We start from the raw sequence: 16,979 nt of genomic DNA, 5'->3' as shown, positions 1-16,979 counted from the left end.
TCCAACACTGTCTACCTGCCCCCTTAACCAGTGCTAGTTGAAAGCCAGCCAGGCTGTGGACTCAAGCACTATGGACGTGCCTCAGTGCTCTTGTACTTGAGTCTGGAGTCAAAGTAAATCAACCCTCATTTGTTTTAGTATTTATTAAGAAGGTACTTCAAAGCTTCTACTCAACTGTAGCACCTTTGCTTCTGTGGGGGGTACAATCAAAGGCTAATTCAGATCACATCTGTCCTGGTAATGGTAACCCATACCAACCAATCTAGTGTTAGTAGACTTTCTGCAGCATAAACAAAGACATACTGTAGAAGATGGAGACACCTCCAATTCTGTCTACTGGTCTTTGCCCTTGTATATTAGGCATCTAAAGTATGTAGCTCTAACTGAATACCTCAGACAATAAATAAACAATTTATTCTACTTACTAATTCTTCATGTTGAGCTCTATCCCTGCACTTTTCCCAGGTCTCCATCTTTCCTCTCACCATTCGCTGCAGTATAGCTCCTTATTACTGTAACAACATCCAGGAATAACCTTAATGGCAAACTTAGCTGAAGGGAAGGGGAAAAGTGGAGATTAAAATCGTCTATTAAAAATCATGGGATGACTCCTTGCATTCTGATTGGCTTTCTGTACTTTTAATACCTAAAAGACAAGTCTGCCATGGCACAGAGCACACCAAAGAGGTTGCTAATCATTCTCACTCCGTATGACGCCCCCAACTCAATTATAATATCAGCTTGGGACCATTATATCTTTGCTCAAAAGCAGTTTGGAAAAAAAAATGAAAAACAGTTCAGTAAAATTATCTGTTTTATGAACTAGATAAATGCACACAATATTCTGTCACAGAAACCACTGGAAAAAGATTTCCCCTTATTGAATTTGCTGTAGAAAAATAGGCTTTTTATTTAAATTCTGCAGTATTATTGCCTCTATATTTATATCTGGAGCACGGCAGACGACACATAGCGAGGCAGGCTATAAACAGGAGAGGAAGTGTTTAATGTGAATCAGCAGTATGCCGGGATATTGTCAGTTGCGCCGGCTGCGAGATGCAAGCTTTTATCTTTGTCGTCTGCTCACTTCCAAGATAAAATGATGCTTATATAAGATGTGAACATAATGATATTTCTAAGGACAAAGAAGTCAAGGAGGAATGGGCGACTATTATTCAGATTTGACTAAAATCCCTTCGTGAAGAGTTGGTCATGGACGCCGAATCACTGGCGACAATTTATCAACATGGCCCAGAGCTGATTTGCAGTAAACAAATAGGAACTAGTATTATGAAATGTTTATTACAGTGACTCTTTTGATTATCATTTTAATAGGACAAGGTTAAAAGGAAAATGCAACACAATAATCACAATACTTTTTAAATTAATTTGTCTAAATGTCCAGTCCCCTAAGGTTGACTTTGGAGAAGCAAATAATCCAACTATATTGTCATTGAGATAAAGTAGTCATCTTCAGTTCAGTCCAGACTAATATGGGAAGGTGAATAATAGGATACAAAACAAACAACGAATGATAAGGAACAATAAATAGATCTACAGAGAACAAAAGGAGCTCCTGAACTACCAGCCTTCGAAGGTGGAGAGAAATGAAGACTCAATGCAGTGCAGTAACCAAAGTACATTCTTCCAATGCAAATTGCCATGTTTTATTGTCACAATGCAGAATTTCTTCCCAGAATACCAACAAAATTATATTACCAAGTTCCAAGGCCTTTGCTTGGGTCTGTTTACTGCTTTTACATCAGGAGTTTCTCATAACTAGGTGGGTTTTGCCTTCACTAAATTAAATATGACACACATGGAATGATGGTTAAGTGAGTGGGTTCAAAATTGAGTTGGGTAGGTAGATGGTGTCTTGTGGAAGCCATCAGACTGAATTTGCCCATACAGCAAGGAGAGTTGAAGTTGAAGGATGAATAGAACTGAATAATTATTCAATTGACGTTGGAGAACTTGCTGGTGATCAAACCAATTCATTTGTCTGAATTGCTTTATCATATATAGATAAATGCCTTTGCCAGTGAAGACCTGCAAAAGGGTTTTTCACTGGCACAGAGCAAATTACATAGTGGGCATGATGGGAATAAGACAGTAAATTCCCCTGTATATACACATGTTCATTCCATTAATGGCAGTCAATAGACCTTGGCAGCAATGAGTTAAAGAAAGGCCCTCAGAACCAACATTACAAGTCCACTTGCCAAATGAAGCATTTTATATCATCCAGGTCCTCAGTTCAATTCCCCGACTTTAATGCTAAATTAATCAGCTATCACAGCTCAAGGATGAGGTTTGACTTTCCTCAAATTAAACTGGCCCTCAATTTGCAATTTGCTTTTTTTCTTTCTGCTCGTTTGAAAACTGCTGTATCTAAAATGACTCAGTGTATGAGCAGATGGATATAATTTGCGAGCCAAGGTACCATCAAAATTGCCTTTTTATAAGGTCTTTAAAAAGCAGAGAAGAGTATCTTTGTTTTCTTCTGTTTTAATATAAAGTATAAAGTATAGAAATATATATATCATAATTGAAGATGGATTAAAGTAAAAATAGCACCTAATAACTACATGACTGATACTGGTGACTATTAATTAGATGCAGACCTTTCCAGAACGTGCAGCATGGACATTGTACACTGAATTCTCCTCCAGCTTATGGGTCTGTAATAATTGCTGTTATATATGTAGTATTCCAACAGATGCATATGCCCCAAGACATATTTTTTCTTGTCATTTGTGTAGTTGCATTCTTTTCTTTTTCAGTAGTGACCAAAGTATTCCATGTACACATAGGGGCAGATTTACATAGGGTCGAATATCGAGGGTCAAAGGATTTAGCGCTATTCCTATGATCGAACGATTAAATCCTTCGAATCGAACGATTCAAAAGATTTTAATCCATCGATCAAAGGATTTTCCTTCGATCAGAAAATTGTTAGGTAGCCTATAGGTACCTTCCCCATAGGCTAACATTGGCCTCGGTAGGTTTTAGGTAGCGAACTAGGGGGTCGAAGTATTTTTTAAAGATACAGTACTTGGACTATCGAATGGTCGAATAGTTGACCGATTTTTACTTCGAATCATTCGATTCGAAGTCGAAGTCATAGTCGAAGGTTGAAGTAGCCTATTCATAGTTACATAGTTACATAGTTACATAGTTAAATTGGGTTGAAAAAAGACAAAGTCCATCAAGTTCAACCCCTCCAAATGAAAACCCAGCATCCATACACACACCCCTCCCTACTTTTAATTAAAATTCTATATACCCATACCTATACTAACTATAGAGTTTAGTATCACAATAGCCTTTGATATTATGTCTGTCCAAAAAATCATCCAAGCCATTCTTAAAGGCATTAACTGAATCAGCCATCACAACATCACCCGGCAGTACATTCCACAACCTCACTGTCCTGACTGTGAAGAACCCTCTACGTTGCTTCAAATGAAAGTTCTTTTCTTCTAGTCTAAAGGGGTGGCCTCTGGTACGGTGATCCTCTTTATGGGTAAAAAGGTCCCCTGCCATTTGTCTATAATGTCCTCTAATGTACTTGTAAAGTGTAATCATGTCCCCTCGTAAGCGCCTTATTCGATGGTCGAAGTAGCCATATTCGACCATTCGAAATTCGAAGTATTTTTTCTTCTATTCTTTCACTCGAGCTAAGTAAAGGGCCCCTAGGTCATCTAAATAGATTTTTAATAAGCTCTCTTTTTTATACAAGACTGCATCAACAGCATCTTAAATGAGAACTAAAGCTCAGAAAAGAATTACTCTATGAATGCTACATATTATAGTTGGACTTCTGTATCATCCCAAGGACATAACATCCCTTTATCACTTCAGATCTGTACCTCTGAAGATGCTAAAGATGGCCCCAAAGCTCCTCATCCACTTATTCATTTGTCAATCCTGTAGCATCATCTTTAATGACAGATGGACCTCATTTTCTGCTTGATCATTTCCAATGATCACTAAGCTTAGCTTTTCAACAGCAACCCAGAGCCCACTGAGCATGTGCAGTGCAACTGACACACAAAGAATGGTCTAACAAGATCCAAGATGGGGAGCTGCCAACTGAAGACCTAAACCAGGCATCAGCAGTGAGTGAGGCACTGCAGATGGGCTGGGCTGAAGAGGATGGAGGGCACGAAGGTGGGGAGAAGAGCAGCACAAAGGGATCTGGGGCAGGGGGAGGAGACGAACAGCACAGAGGGAGGGGGAGGCGAGACGAGACAAGCAGCATGGAGGGAGGGGGAGGTGAGACTAGACAAGCAGTAGGGAGGGGGAGGCGAGACAAACAGCACGGAGGGAGGGGGAGGTGAGACAAGACAAGCAGCATGGAGGGAGGGGGGAGAGGAGATGAGTAGCCAGGAGGGAGAAGAGACGAGCAGGAGGGAGGGAGAAGAAACGAGCAGCAAATGGGAGAAGAGACAAGCAGGAGGAAGGGAGAAGAGTGAGGCATGGACCGGCATCAGTAGTGAGTGAGGCATGGCGGGCAGGCTGGGCTGAAGAGGAGGGAGGGTACAAGGGCAGGGAGAAGAGCAGCACAAAAGGATCTGGGGTGGGGGGAGGAAACGAGCAGCACAGAGGGAGGGAGGGGGGGAGGAGGAGCCAAGCAGCACAAACAGAGGGACAGAGAAGAGACAAGCAGAAGGGAGGGAGGAAGGGAGAATAGACAAGCAGAAGGGAGGGCAGGGTGAGGAGAAGAGCAGCACAAAGGGAAGGATGGAAGAGCAGTATGGAGGGAGGGAGGGGTGTAGAGCAGCATGAAGAGAGGGAGAAGAGAAGAAGAGCAGCACAAAGGGAGGGAGAGGAGAAGAGCAGCACAAAGGGAGGGCAGGGAGAGGAGAAGAGCAGCATGAAGGGAGGGAGAGGAGAGGAGAAGAGCAGCACAGAGGTAAGGAGAGCAAAAGAGCAGCACAAAGGGAGAGAGGGAGAGGAGAAGAGCAGAATGAAGGGAGGGCAGGGAGAGGAGAAGAGCAGCATGGAGGGTGGAAGATGCGAAGAGCAGCATGAAGGGAGGGAGAGGAGAGGAGAGGAGAAGAGGAGCACAAAGGAGAAGAGAGGAGAAGAGCAGCAAGAAGGGTGGGAGAGGAGAAGAGCAGCCTGGAGGGAGGAAGAGCGGACCCATTGGGGGTGGGAAGGGGAAAACATTTTTTACTTCCTTGTTTTGTGACAAAAAATCACGCAATTTCCCTCCCGCCCCTTATTTGCATAAGCAAATTAGGATTCGGATTCGGTTTGGCCTGACAGAAGGATTCAGCCGAATCCTGCTGAAAAAGACTGAATCCTGCCCGAATCCTGAACCGAATCCTGGATTCGGTGCATTCCTAGTTATTGAACTGTCAAACTTCTAGACTGGTAAAGTAAGTTGAGTATCTAAAATATAGTATTTCTAGTAATATTTATTGTTTAACTAGTTCTCTTTTGGTTGTTAAAGGTATTTTCAAGGCACCTTTGACCTATTATGATAAAATTAGGCTTGTTTTGACACAATTGATTTTTAGTAGCCCAGATGTGGTGACAAATAACCCAAAATTGCCATTTAATGCTTGCTATGGCAGTTGCTTGATTTATACATTGCTATAGCAGGTTGCACCCACCATGTTAGTAGTTGCCATGTGAGTTGCATCTTCTTCGACTTCCCTTTGCTGATCTTGACTGAGAAGCTCACTCACAAGAAGAATTGAACTGAACTTAAGCAAGCAGAAATGGTTGTACTCAGACATGGGTGCATATATATTTTACTCAGAAGGAAAATCCATACAAATCATTTATATCTAAAATCCTGATTAGCCAACCTAATGTTCCAAATTTCTCATTGTACATGGCTTGTGGTTATCTATACCCGACATTCTGGAAATGAGGGCTCCTATTTTTGATACTGTCCCTAACTGCCACAATAAAAAAATTATGAACCATCTATACTAATCTGAAACAAAAAAAAGCGTGGGATAAAACTATGTATGAAGCCCATTAACAAATTCACTGGGTTTAGTCTTTTAAGTATTGCTTTAAAATAATTACTTCTGTGCTGTATAAATGTGGTAAAAGCTAACAATAGCTGGGAATTTGTAAAATAGTAAGGTTGGACTTTTTATCCTTACTCAACCTGCAAATTGCACTTTTTAAAAGTATGTTGTTCACTATATTTATAAATAAAAAAACATACTTATAACAGTCATTTAAAGTAATTCATTCTGAATGAGAGGATATGCTCTGAGCCTCTTGCAAATGATGAATTTAGAGAACATATTCTGCCCTTGATTTGATGGCTCTGTGCTCTATTACTAACTCTATTAAGTGAAGTGTTCTTGTTAATGGCAATTGTTAGTACATTTTGAACCCCAAGGGGGCATTTACAGGCTTTTTTTAAAAAAATATTTCCATTTCTATAAACCAGTCATTTCATGGGAAGTTTGAGAATTAGCTGAACATAATTATTACCTGACATATTCCGAATAGTGGAATCAAGGTCAGGCAACTTTTGGTATCCCAGCAAATGAAGATTACTGTATATGCTAATCTCAGCAGGTTGCTTGAGCTGTACCCTCAAAAAACTATGATCTTAAAAGTTCCTGCAGGATTGAAATGTGAACCAATGATGCCCCAACATTCAAAAAGGACACACTGCAAATCAAATGCAAGCAATGTTTAATGAAAACCAGGCTCAAATATCTTCCATTAAAGATTTGGAAGAAGATTTCAAAGATGATTGCCTTCCTTCATCCATACAATTGCAAGAGACTCTTTTTCTTGAAGAATAGTCCTACATCCACCAAAATCATTTTAGAATTGGGTCAAGGAATATGAACCCATTGTTTCTTCATGATCCTCCAACAGTCCAAAAGGACACACTGCTAATCAAATTCAAGTGAGTTTTCATGATCAGCAGATTGGAATTGTTTCCATTGACGATTCTGAAGAAGATTTAAAAAATGATTGACTTCCTTCACCCCTACAAGAGTTTACAACTATTCTTCTTGAATAATGGTTCAACATCCACCAAAATTGTTTTAGGATTTGGTCAAGGAACATGAACCCATTGTTTCTTCATGATCCTCCAACAGTCCAAAAGGACACACTGCTAATCAAATTCAAGTGAGTTTTTATGATCAGCCGATCATTGCTAGATCAGAAGAGAACAACCTTTTCACCTAAAACACAATTATTTTAATTAATACTTATCATTTTTAGATCTATTTGTTATAATGAACTATGTTGCTGATAAGATCAATGTAAAAGTAAGGCTTTTTTGTTCACAATCCTATGAAAAGAAAACATGAATAAAAGATTGTAGAAGTCTCCATCTGCAGTAATGGACACATGCCAGTCACGCTTTTCTTAATCTTGAAAGAGCTGCACTGAAAACATTTTCAAAAGTTAATTTCATTTAACTTTCAAATCCCTTGAAGGAATGGTATCATTATGTCTGATTAATTATGATGAAGGCTGTCATCAGTGATTCTTCAGAAAATAAATAGACCTCAAGAGTATGAGGCTTCACAGCAGGGTATCATATTAAAGTTTACACAAAATCTTAAGTCAAAAATCTGTTAAATGCATCCTTTTTAACATTATGGGGCAAATTCACTAAAGCGCGATGCGGCTAACACTAGCGCAAATTTGCCAGCGTGACGTCATTTTGTTACTTCGCCGATTTACTAAAGGGTGCTGACATAAATTCACTAGCGAAGTGGACCTACTTTAGCGCTACTTCGCACCCTTACGCCAGTCGAAGTTGTGCTATGGCGAAGGGACGTAACTACGCTAATTCACTAACTTGCGTATTTTACTGAACGTTACCTCTTGCGCCAGACTTGCCTTGCCACCTCAGACCAGGCGAAGTGCAATAGAGTAGATAGGGCTTGCTTCAAAATAAGTTGACATTTTTTCTAAGTCACAAAAAACCCTGGTGTCTATTACTTTTTTAAGGGTGATAGGCTGAAAAAGATCATAATTTTTTTTGGGGGTACCCTCCTTCCCCCTACATTTCCTAACATATGGCACCTAAACTATACAGTGGACACATGTATAGGGCAAAATAACAACTTTATTTTATTTTATAAAGCTTTTACAGGCTTGTGTAGTGTAATGTATTTGCTGCTCCATATCCGTCCATTGTACTTTAACTTGGCGCTGTATGCAAATTAGGCATCGCTAGTGTAACTTTGCTTGACGAATTAATGCTAGCACAACTCCGCTACCTTTTGCCTCCCTGAGTGCATCTTCGGATTTTAGTGAATTAGCGGCGCCCTGGCAAACTTCGCCTGGCGAAGTGTGGCGAAGCCAACACTGGCGCAACTTCAGAGGTAAGTAAATTTGCCCCTATGTAGGTCAAGAGACCACCTATTTATATAGATAAATATATTTAGTTCCTCTCATTGTCACAGCAGTCAAGGACATGTATGGTTTTTCACCTCTTTCAAGACTTTCATATGATTTATTACACATAACTAGGGATGGGCAAATTTAATCGCCTAGTTTCGCAAACATAAAAGACGCCCATAGACTTGTATGGCGGCGTGCGTCAAAAAAAAAAAAAAAGATGCGCGTCAAAACAATTTCTCCGTGCGACAACATTTTTTTGACGCCCTTAGACTTTAATGGGGGTCTGCGAAATCTGCCCATGCCTACACATAACCCCTACCCCTGGGGTCCTCAACCCGTGAGCCACATTCAAATGTAAAAAAAGTTGGAGAGCAACACAAGCATGCAAAAAGTTCCTGGCAGTGCCAAATATGGTGCTGTGATTGGCTATTGGTAACCCATATGTGGGCTGACAACCACAGAAGGTTCTGCTTGGCAGTACACATGGCTTTTATACAACTAAAACTTCTACCTTCATGACAGGGATTCAAAACTCAGCACATGCTTTGAGGCCACTGGGAGAAACATTCTATTGGTTGGTAAACAATATGTTGCTCTAGAGCCACTGATTGGGGAGCACTGCCCTACCCAAATTCAGTGGAAGCTTCCATGGCTCAATGCCATGTTTGTATTGAAGGCTGATTTAAAATGTCTCATAGAGTCAAAATAATGTCAAATTCAGCACTGCATTGAGACCTACTCCATACTTTTATAGTGGTCATTTACTGTAAGAAGGGCAGTGTGACAAATAAGAGTGCAATGCACCCTTTTTAGGAACTTTGTGCATTGCTTTCTTGATTTAGAATTGGCACAGGTCTTTTCACTTTGTTACATTAATGTAATTACAGAGAACAGTTTGAGCTCCATGTAGACTGTAGTATGGGGTAGTACCCCAAGACTTGGTAGGACATTGAGAAAACTTAGTATAATCCCTTGGAACACTTATGAGGAATTTGGTACACTGGGTGCAGAACAATATGAACAATATCCATTGTCAACTCATATGATAGTGATATGATACAAGTATCTGTTGTAGAAAGGAAGTACCTTTTCTGTTGTTATTTCTTTGGTAAAGCAATTGTTGCTGCTGAAGAACCACTGAAGCTCATGTCTCTTTGCAAGATTGAATGTGTTGAATTTGGAGACCCTTCCACCAGTCCTTCTGCAAGTCCTGGTAGAATTTAAGGCACTGGCACTATGATGCTAAACTAGATTCTATGATGCATTTTGTTGAAAGGGTTATGGATCAAATATCCTTTTTAGTATGACTAATTTACCTTATTGTTGTATAAATATTTCAGTAGTTATATTGCAAACTGAGGAGACAATTCTTCTGTGTTTAGAGAAACATATTCATAATAACAATAGTAGGTAATGCAGATGTGAAGAAGTAAATCCTTCATAATAAGTATTAAACATTGCCATTGGTGCTTCTATAATGTTGGTTTGGGTGCATTTGTCATCTTGGCCAGTACAGAGCAGCTTTTTAACTTTTCCACTTTCGTGGAGGATGAGGATATGGAGAGGAAATGACTGTGGCAGTGAATAGGCATCAACCTAATGACACATGGAAACCACTTTGCACCAACTCTAATCCATTAACACCTTGGTGAGCAGGTTGCAACACATTCCACTTCAGCACTGAACCCAGTTCACAACTCTCCTGATTGAAGGGTTTCCAAAATAGCATCAAAATAATAAAGGGATTAACCCTTTGGTGGCTTGAGCTTTTGGTAATGAACTATTGGTCTTCCTACAGTTGGTTTTTGCTCAGTGAAACTATCCTGTCTGTTAGCATTGGTCTTACTGGGCTCTAATTCTGCTCTTTGAATCTGTAGTTCTGTAATAAGCCATCTATGCCCGCCATTAAATAATCACCCTTAGCCCTTATACCAGGCTGCATACTACTTACACTTGTTTTCTTGTATACAGTAAAATGCTGAATGTAATATAAGCTTTAAGTGTTGTTCTATCCCTCTCAAGCCCAGTACCTGGATTAAAAGACTATTCAGTCTTTTGGCATGGAAGGGACCCTTTTTTGTGGGAGGGGGGATTGACACCTTATTAACTTATAGTGACAATACACGGAAAGATGCCAGATGAGCAGATCTTCCTGATATGCCCTCCCTGGACAATATCTTACTGGATTTGTGGGCAGGTAGGGTGGCAAAGTGCAGAGGACCCGCTGGCCACATTGAAAATGGAGAAAGTGAAGATGATGTGAGCAGTGGATAAGGGGGAAATAGGTTGTGAGTGGATTAAGGGTGTACCAGATTTAAATCTAGCGCTAATGCTATCTAGTTGATCCAAGTGCTTGATGGGGATACAGGCTGCTTGGGTGAGGACCACATCAATGATGAGCTGATGAGGTCCTTGCCCTGAATAGAGATGTCGCGAACTGTTCGCCGGCGAACTTGTTCGCGCGAACATCGGGTGTTCGCGCTCGCCGGAAGTTCGCGAACGTCGCGCGACGTTCGCCATTTTGGGTTCGCCATTGTTGGCGCTTTTTTTTGCCCTCTCACCCCAGACCAGCAGGTACATGGCAGCCAATCAGGAAGCTCTCCCCTGGACCACTCCCCTTCCCTATAAAAACCGAAGCCCTGCAGCGTTTTTTCACTCTGCCTGTGTGTGCTGAAGAGATAGTGTAGGGAGAGAGCTGCTGCCTGTTAGTGATTTCAGGGACAGTTGAAAGTTTGCTGGCTAGTAATCGTTTTGATACTGCTCTGTTATTGGAGGGACAGAAGTCTGCAGGGGTTTGAGGGACATTTTAGCTTAGGTAGCTTTGCTGGCTAGTAATCTACCTTCTACTGCAGTGCTCTGTATGTAGCTGCAGTGGGCAGCTGTCCTGCTTCTGATCTCATCTGCTGACTGCTGCAATAACAGTAGTCCTTGTAAGGACTGCTTTTATTTATTTTTTTGTTGTTTTACTACTACTACTACTACTACTACTATAAGAGCCCAGTGCTATTAGTCTAGCAGTGTTGGGGAGTGGGACTGGTGTGCTAATCTGCTGCTCCTAGTAGTTCAGCAGCACCAACTTTAATTTTTTTTTTTTAATATTCATTTTTTTTTATTTTACTTTTTTTTATTTTACTACCGCTGTAGTAGTGTATAAGTTGACCTTTTAGGCATTATTTGCCCTGTAGGCATTATTTGCACACTGTTTTCTTCAACCCGCCATCGAGCTGTGTGACCTTGTTCCCATTCTGTCTAAATATCCATAATATTACCGTCTCCAGAAAAAACACCGGAGTCACTTTTTTCAAGCAGCATTCATATATTTTACGTAATCCGTATCCACCGCTGTAGTAGTGTATACGTTGGCCTTGTAGGCATTATTTGCACACTGTTTTCTTCAACCCGCCATCGAGCTGTGTGACCTTGTTCCCATTCTGTCTAAATATCCATAATATTACCGTCTCCAGAAAAAACACCGGAGTCACTTTTTTCAAGCAGCATTCACATATTTTACGTAATCCGTATCCACCGCTGTAGTAGTGTATACGTTGGCCTTGTAGGCATTATTTGCACACTGTTTTCTTCAACCCGCCATCGAGCTGTGTGACCTTGTTCCCATTCTGTCTAAATATCCATAATATTACCGTCTCCAGAAAAAACACCGGAGTCACTTTTTTCAAGCAGCCATAATATATTTTACGTAATCCGTATCCACCGCTGTAGTAGTGTATACGTTGGCCTTGTAGGCATTATTTGCACACTGTTTTCTTCAACCCGCCATCGAGCTGTGTGACCTTGTTCCCATTCTGTCTAAATATCCATAATATTACCGTCTCCAGAAAAAACACCGGAGTCACTTTTTTCAAGCAGCCATAATATATTTTACGTAATCCGTATCCACCGCTGTAGTAGTGTATACGTTGGCCTTGTAGGCATTATTTGCACACTGTTTTCTTCAACCCGCCATCGAGCTGTGTGACCTTGTTCCCATTCTGTCTAAATATCCATAATATTACCGTCTCCAGAAAAAACACCGGAGTCACTTTTTTCAAGCAGCATTCATATATTTTACGTAATCCGTATCCACCGCTGTAGTAGTGTATACGTTGGCCTTGTAGGCATTATTTGCACACTGTTTTCTTCAACCCGCCATCGAGCTGTGTGACCTTGTTCCCATTCTGTCTAAATATCCATAATATTACCGTCTCCAGAAAAAACACCGGAGTCACTTTTTTCAAGCAGCATTCATATATTTTACGTAATCCGTATCCACCGCTGTAGTAGTGTATACGTTGGCCTTGTAGGCATTATTTGCACACTGTTTTCTTCAACCCGCCATCGAGCTGTGTGACCTTGTTCCCATTCTGTCTAAATATCCATAATATTACCGTCTCCAGAAAAAACACCGGAGTCACTTTTTTCAAGCAGCATTCATATATTTTACGTAATCCGTATCCACCGCTGTAGTAGTGTATACGTTGGCCTTGTAGGCATTATTTGCACACTGTTTTCTTCAACCCGCCATCGAGCTGTGTGACCTTGTTCCCATTCTGTCTAAATATCCATAATATTACCGTCTCCAGAAAAAACACCGGAGTCACTTTTTTCAAGCAGCATTCATATATTTTACGTAATCCGTATCCACCGCTGTAGTAGTGTATACGTTGGCCTTGTAGGCATTATTTGCACACTGTTTTCTTCAACCCGCCATCGAGCTGTGTGAGCTTGTTCACATTTTGTCTAAATATTGATAATATTATCGTCTCTAGAAAAACCACTTGAGTTACTTTTTTTCAAGCAGCATTCATATATTTTACGTAATCCGTATCCACCGCTGTAGTAGTGTATACGTTGACCTTGTAGGCATTATTTGCACACTGTTTTCTTCAACCCGCCATCGAGCTGTGTGACCTTGTTCACATTTTGTCTAAATATTGATAATATTATCGTCTCTAGAAAAACCACTTGAGTTACTTTTTTTCAAGCAGCATTCATATATTTTACGTAATCCGTATCCACCGCTGTAGTAGTGTATACGTTGACCTTGTAGGCATTATTTGCACACTGTTTTCTTCAACCCGCCATCGAGCTGTGTGACCTTGTTCACATTTTGTCTAAATATTGATAATATTATCGTCTCTAGAAAAACCACTTGAGTTACTTTTTTTCAAGCAGCATTCATATATTTTACGTAATCCGTATCCACCACTGTAGTAGTGTATACGTTGACTTTGTAGGCATTATTTGCACAGTGTTTTCTTCAACCCGCCATCTAGCTGTGTGTATTATCGTTTCCAGAAAAACCAACTGAGTTTTTGTTGTTGTTTTTTTAAAAATAATGCCAGGCAAAGGCAGGCCGCCACGCAGAGGCCGTGCTAGGGGCCGTGCTGCTATGCAATCCTGTGGCCCTAGCAAATTGCCCAGTTTTAAAAAGCCAATGACCCTGAACTCCCAAAATGCTGAAGAGGTAGTTGACTGGCTTACACAGCACACCCCATCCTCTACCGTTTCTAACTTTACCACAACATCCTCCTCATCCTCCACTGCTATGGCCACCCCACGTAACACTTCCTCCACCACCGGTGCCCCTTCTTCACTGGGGTCAGAGGAGTTATTTTCCAATGAGTTTCTTGAACTGAGTAATGCGCAACCATTATTGCCAGAAGAAGATGAAGGAGATGAGGACCTTACACCAGATTTAATTCTGGCAGAGAACACGATAGAGATGGACATAATGAGTGATGAGGAGGAGGTCCCCGCTGCTGCTTCCTTCTGTGATGTGTCAGAAGAAATTGATGCATCTGAGGAGAATGATGATGAGGAGATTGATGTTTTGTGGGTGCCTAGTAGAAGAGAGCAAGAGGAGGGTAGTTCAGATGGAGAGACGGAGAGTCAGAGAGGCAGTAGGAGAATAAGACTTAGAAGAAGCAGGGAGGACAGCCCGCAGGGATCAGTAGGGCAACAACATGTATCGGCACCTGTGTTCAGCCGGCCAACGCACCCGCCATTGCCGCCAATACCGCCAACTCCGCCAACTTCTACTGTTACCGCCAGATCGCACACTTCCAAAAAGTCAGCAGTGTGGGATTTTTTTAATGTGTGTGCCTCTGACAAAAGCATTGTAATTTGCAATGAGTGCAGTCAGAAACTGAGCCTTGGTAAGCCCAACAGCCACATAGGTACAACTTCTATGCGAAGGCACATGAGCGGCAAGCACAAAGCACTTTGGGAGCAACACCTCAAAGGCAACAGGCAAACTAAAAGCCACACTCCTTCTGGTCCAGCATCTTACTGCTCTACCTCTGCTCTCCTTGACCCGTCTGAACCACCCTCCACTCCGCCTTCCACCTTGACCACCTGTTCCCATTCCCAGTCATCTGCCACCAGCCAAGTTTCTGTGAAGGCCATGTTTGAGCGTAAGAAGCCAATGTCTGACTGTCACCCCCTTGCCCGGCGTCTGACAGCTGGCTTGTCTGCACTCTTAGCCCGCCAGCTTTTACCATACCAGCTGGTGGACTCTGAGGCCTTCCGCAAATTTGTAGCAATTGGGACACCGCAGTGGAAGGTACCCAGCCGCAATTTTTTTTCTAAAAAGGGAATACCACACCTGTACCAACATGTGCAGAGCCAAGTTACCGCATCTCTGTCACTTAGTGTTGGGCCAAAGGTCCATATGACTACTGACGCATGGTCCTCCAAGCATGGTCAGGGCAGGTATGTCACCTACACTGCCCACTGGGTGAACTTGGTAATGGCTGGGAAGCAGGGAATGGGTAGCTCAACAACAACAGTGGAGTTGGTGTCACCGCCACGGATTGCACGCGGTTCTGCCACCACCTCTACTCCTCCATCGCTCTCTACCTCGTCTTCTTCTTCTTCTTACTCTGCTGCTGGGTCCTCCTTCTCCTCCTCCACACCTGTGCACCCCCCAGCTCCCCCTAGGCTATTCGACGTGCCAGGTACGCCGTTGTCACGCTGTCTTGGGGATGACGTGCCTGGAAAGCAAAAACCATACCGGATCTGTACTCCTGTCATCTCTGCAGTCACAGGCCGATCGGTGGCTGACCCCACACCAACTGCAGATCGGAAAAGTGGTGTGTGACAATGGAAGCAATCTGTTGGCAGCGTTGAGACTAGGCAATTTAACACATGTGCCCTGCATGGCACATGTGTTAAATTTAATAGTCCAACGTTTTGTCTCCAAGTACCCAGGATTCCAGGACGTTCTCACCCAGTCCAGAAAGGTGTCGGCCCATTTCAGACGTTCCTACACAGCCATGGCACGCCTTGCTGACATTCAGCAGCGCTACAACATGCCAGTCAGGCGTTTGATTTCTGACAGCCAGACTCGCTGGAATTCAACGCTCCTTATGTTGGAACGTCTGCTGCAACAACAAAGGGCCGTCAACGAGTACCTTTTTGAACTGGGTGGTAGGACTGGATCTGCACAGCTGGGGATTTTTTTCCCCCGTTACTGGGTGCTTATGCGCGATGCCTGCAGGCTCATGCGACCTTTTGAAGAGGTGACAAATATGGTCAGTCGCACCGAAGGCGCCATCAGCGACCTAATACCCTTCGCTTTCTTCCTGGAGCGTGCCGTGCGACGAGTGACAGATGAGGCTGTAGACCAGCGTGACGAGGAGCTGGAAGCGCACGATTTCTGGTCGGAATCACCAGAACGAACCCAGGCACCTGCTGCAACGCAGGGAGAGGTGCCAGAAGTGGAGTCAGAGGAGGAAGGTGGCTTTGTGGAGGAGGAGGAGGAGGACCAACAGGAGCAGGCTTCCCAGGGGGCTAGTGGTGACCTTTTGGGGACCCCTGGTCTTGTACGTGGCTGGGGGGAGGAGACCGTGGATGATGCAGTCCTTGATAATGAGGAAGCGGAGATGGATAGCTCTGCATCCAACCTTGTGAGAATGGGGTCTTTCATGCTGTCATGCCTGTTGAAGGACCCCCGTATCAAGAGGCTTAAGGAGAAGGACCTGTACTGGGTCGCAACGCTACTAGACCCTCGGTACAAGCATAAAGTGTCAGAAATGTTACCAACATACCACAAGTCCGAAAAGATGCGGCATTTACAAACCAGCCTGCAAAACATGTTGTACAATGCTTTTAAGGGTGATGTCACTTCAGGAACTCATCAACATTCCAGGGGCAGAGGTGCCAGTAATCCTGCCACGAGCACACCTGCAAGGACAAAGCCCTTTGGCCAGTCTGTAACGTCAGACATGCAAATGTTTTTCTGTCCAAGGCAGCGCCACAACCCTTCTGGATCCACCCTCAAAGAACGCCTCGACCGGCAGGTAGCGGACTACCTGGCATTAACTGCAGATATCGACACTCTGAGGAGCGATGAACCCCTGGACTACTGGGTGCGCAGGCTTGATCTGTGGCCAGAGCTGTCACAATTTGCCATGAACCTCTTGTCTTGCCCAGCCTCAAGTGTGCTCTCAGAAAGGACCTTCAGTGCAGCAGGAGGGATTGTAACTGAGAAGAGAACTCGCCTAGGTCACAAAAGTGTCGATTACCTGACCTTTATTAAAATGAATGAGGGGTGGATCTCGGAGGGTTACTGCACGCCGGAAGACTTGTTCTGACTTCTATGCAGCTGTCCTTCTCTTCAAGCCTCA

This window comes from Xenopus laevis, chromosome 4S (genome assembly GCF_017654675.1).
Source record: "Xenopus laevis strain J_2021 chromosome 4S, Xenopus_laevis_v10.1, whole genome shotgun sequence".
Lineage (NCBI taxonomy): Eukaryota > Metazoa > Chordata > Amphibia > Anura > Pipidae > Xenopus > Xenopus laevis.
Note: the sequence above shows the minus strand (reverse complement) of the source record.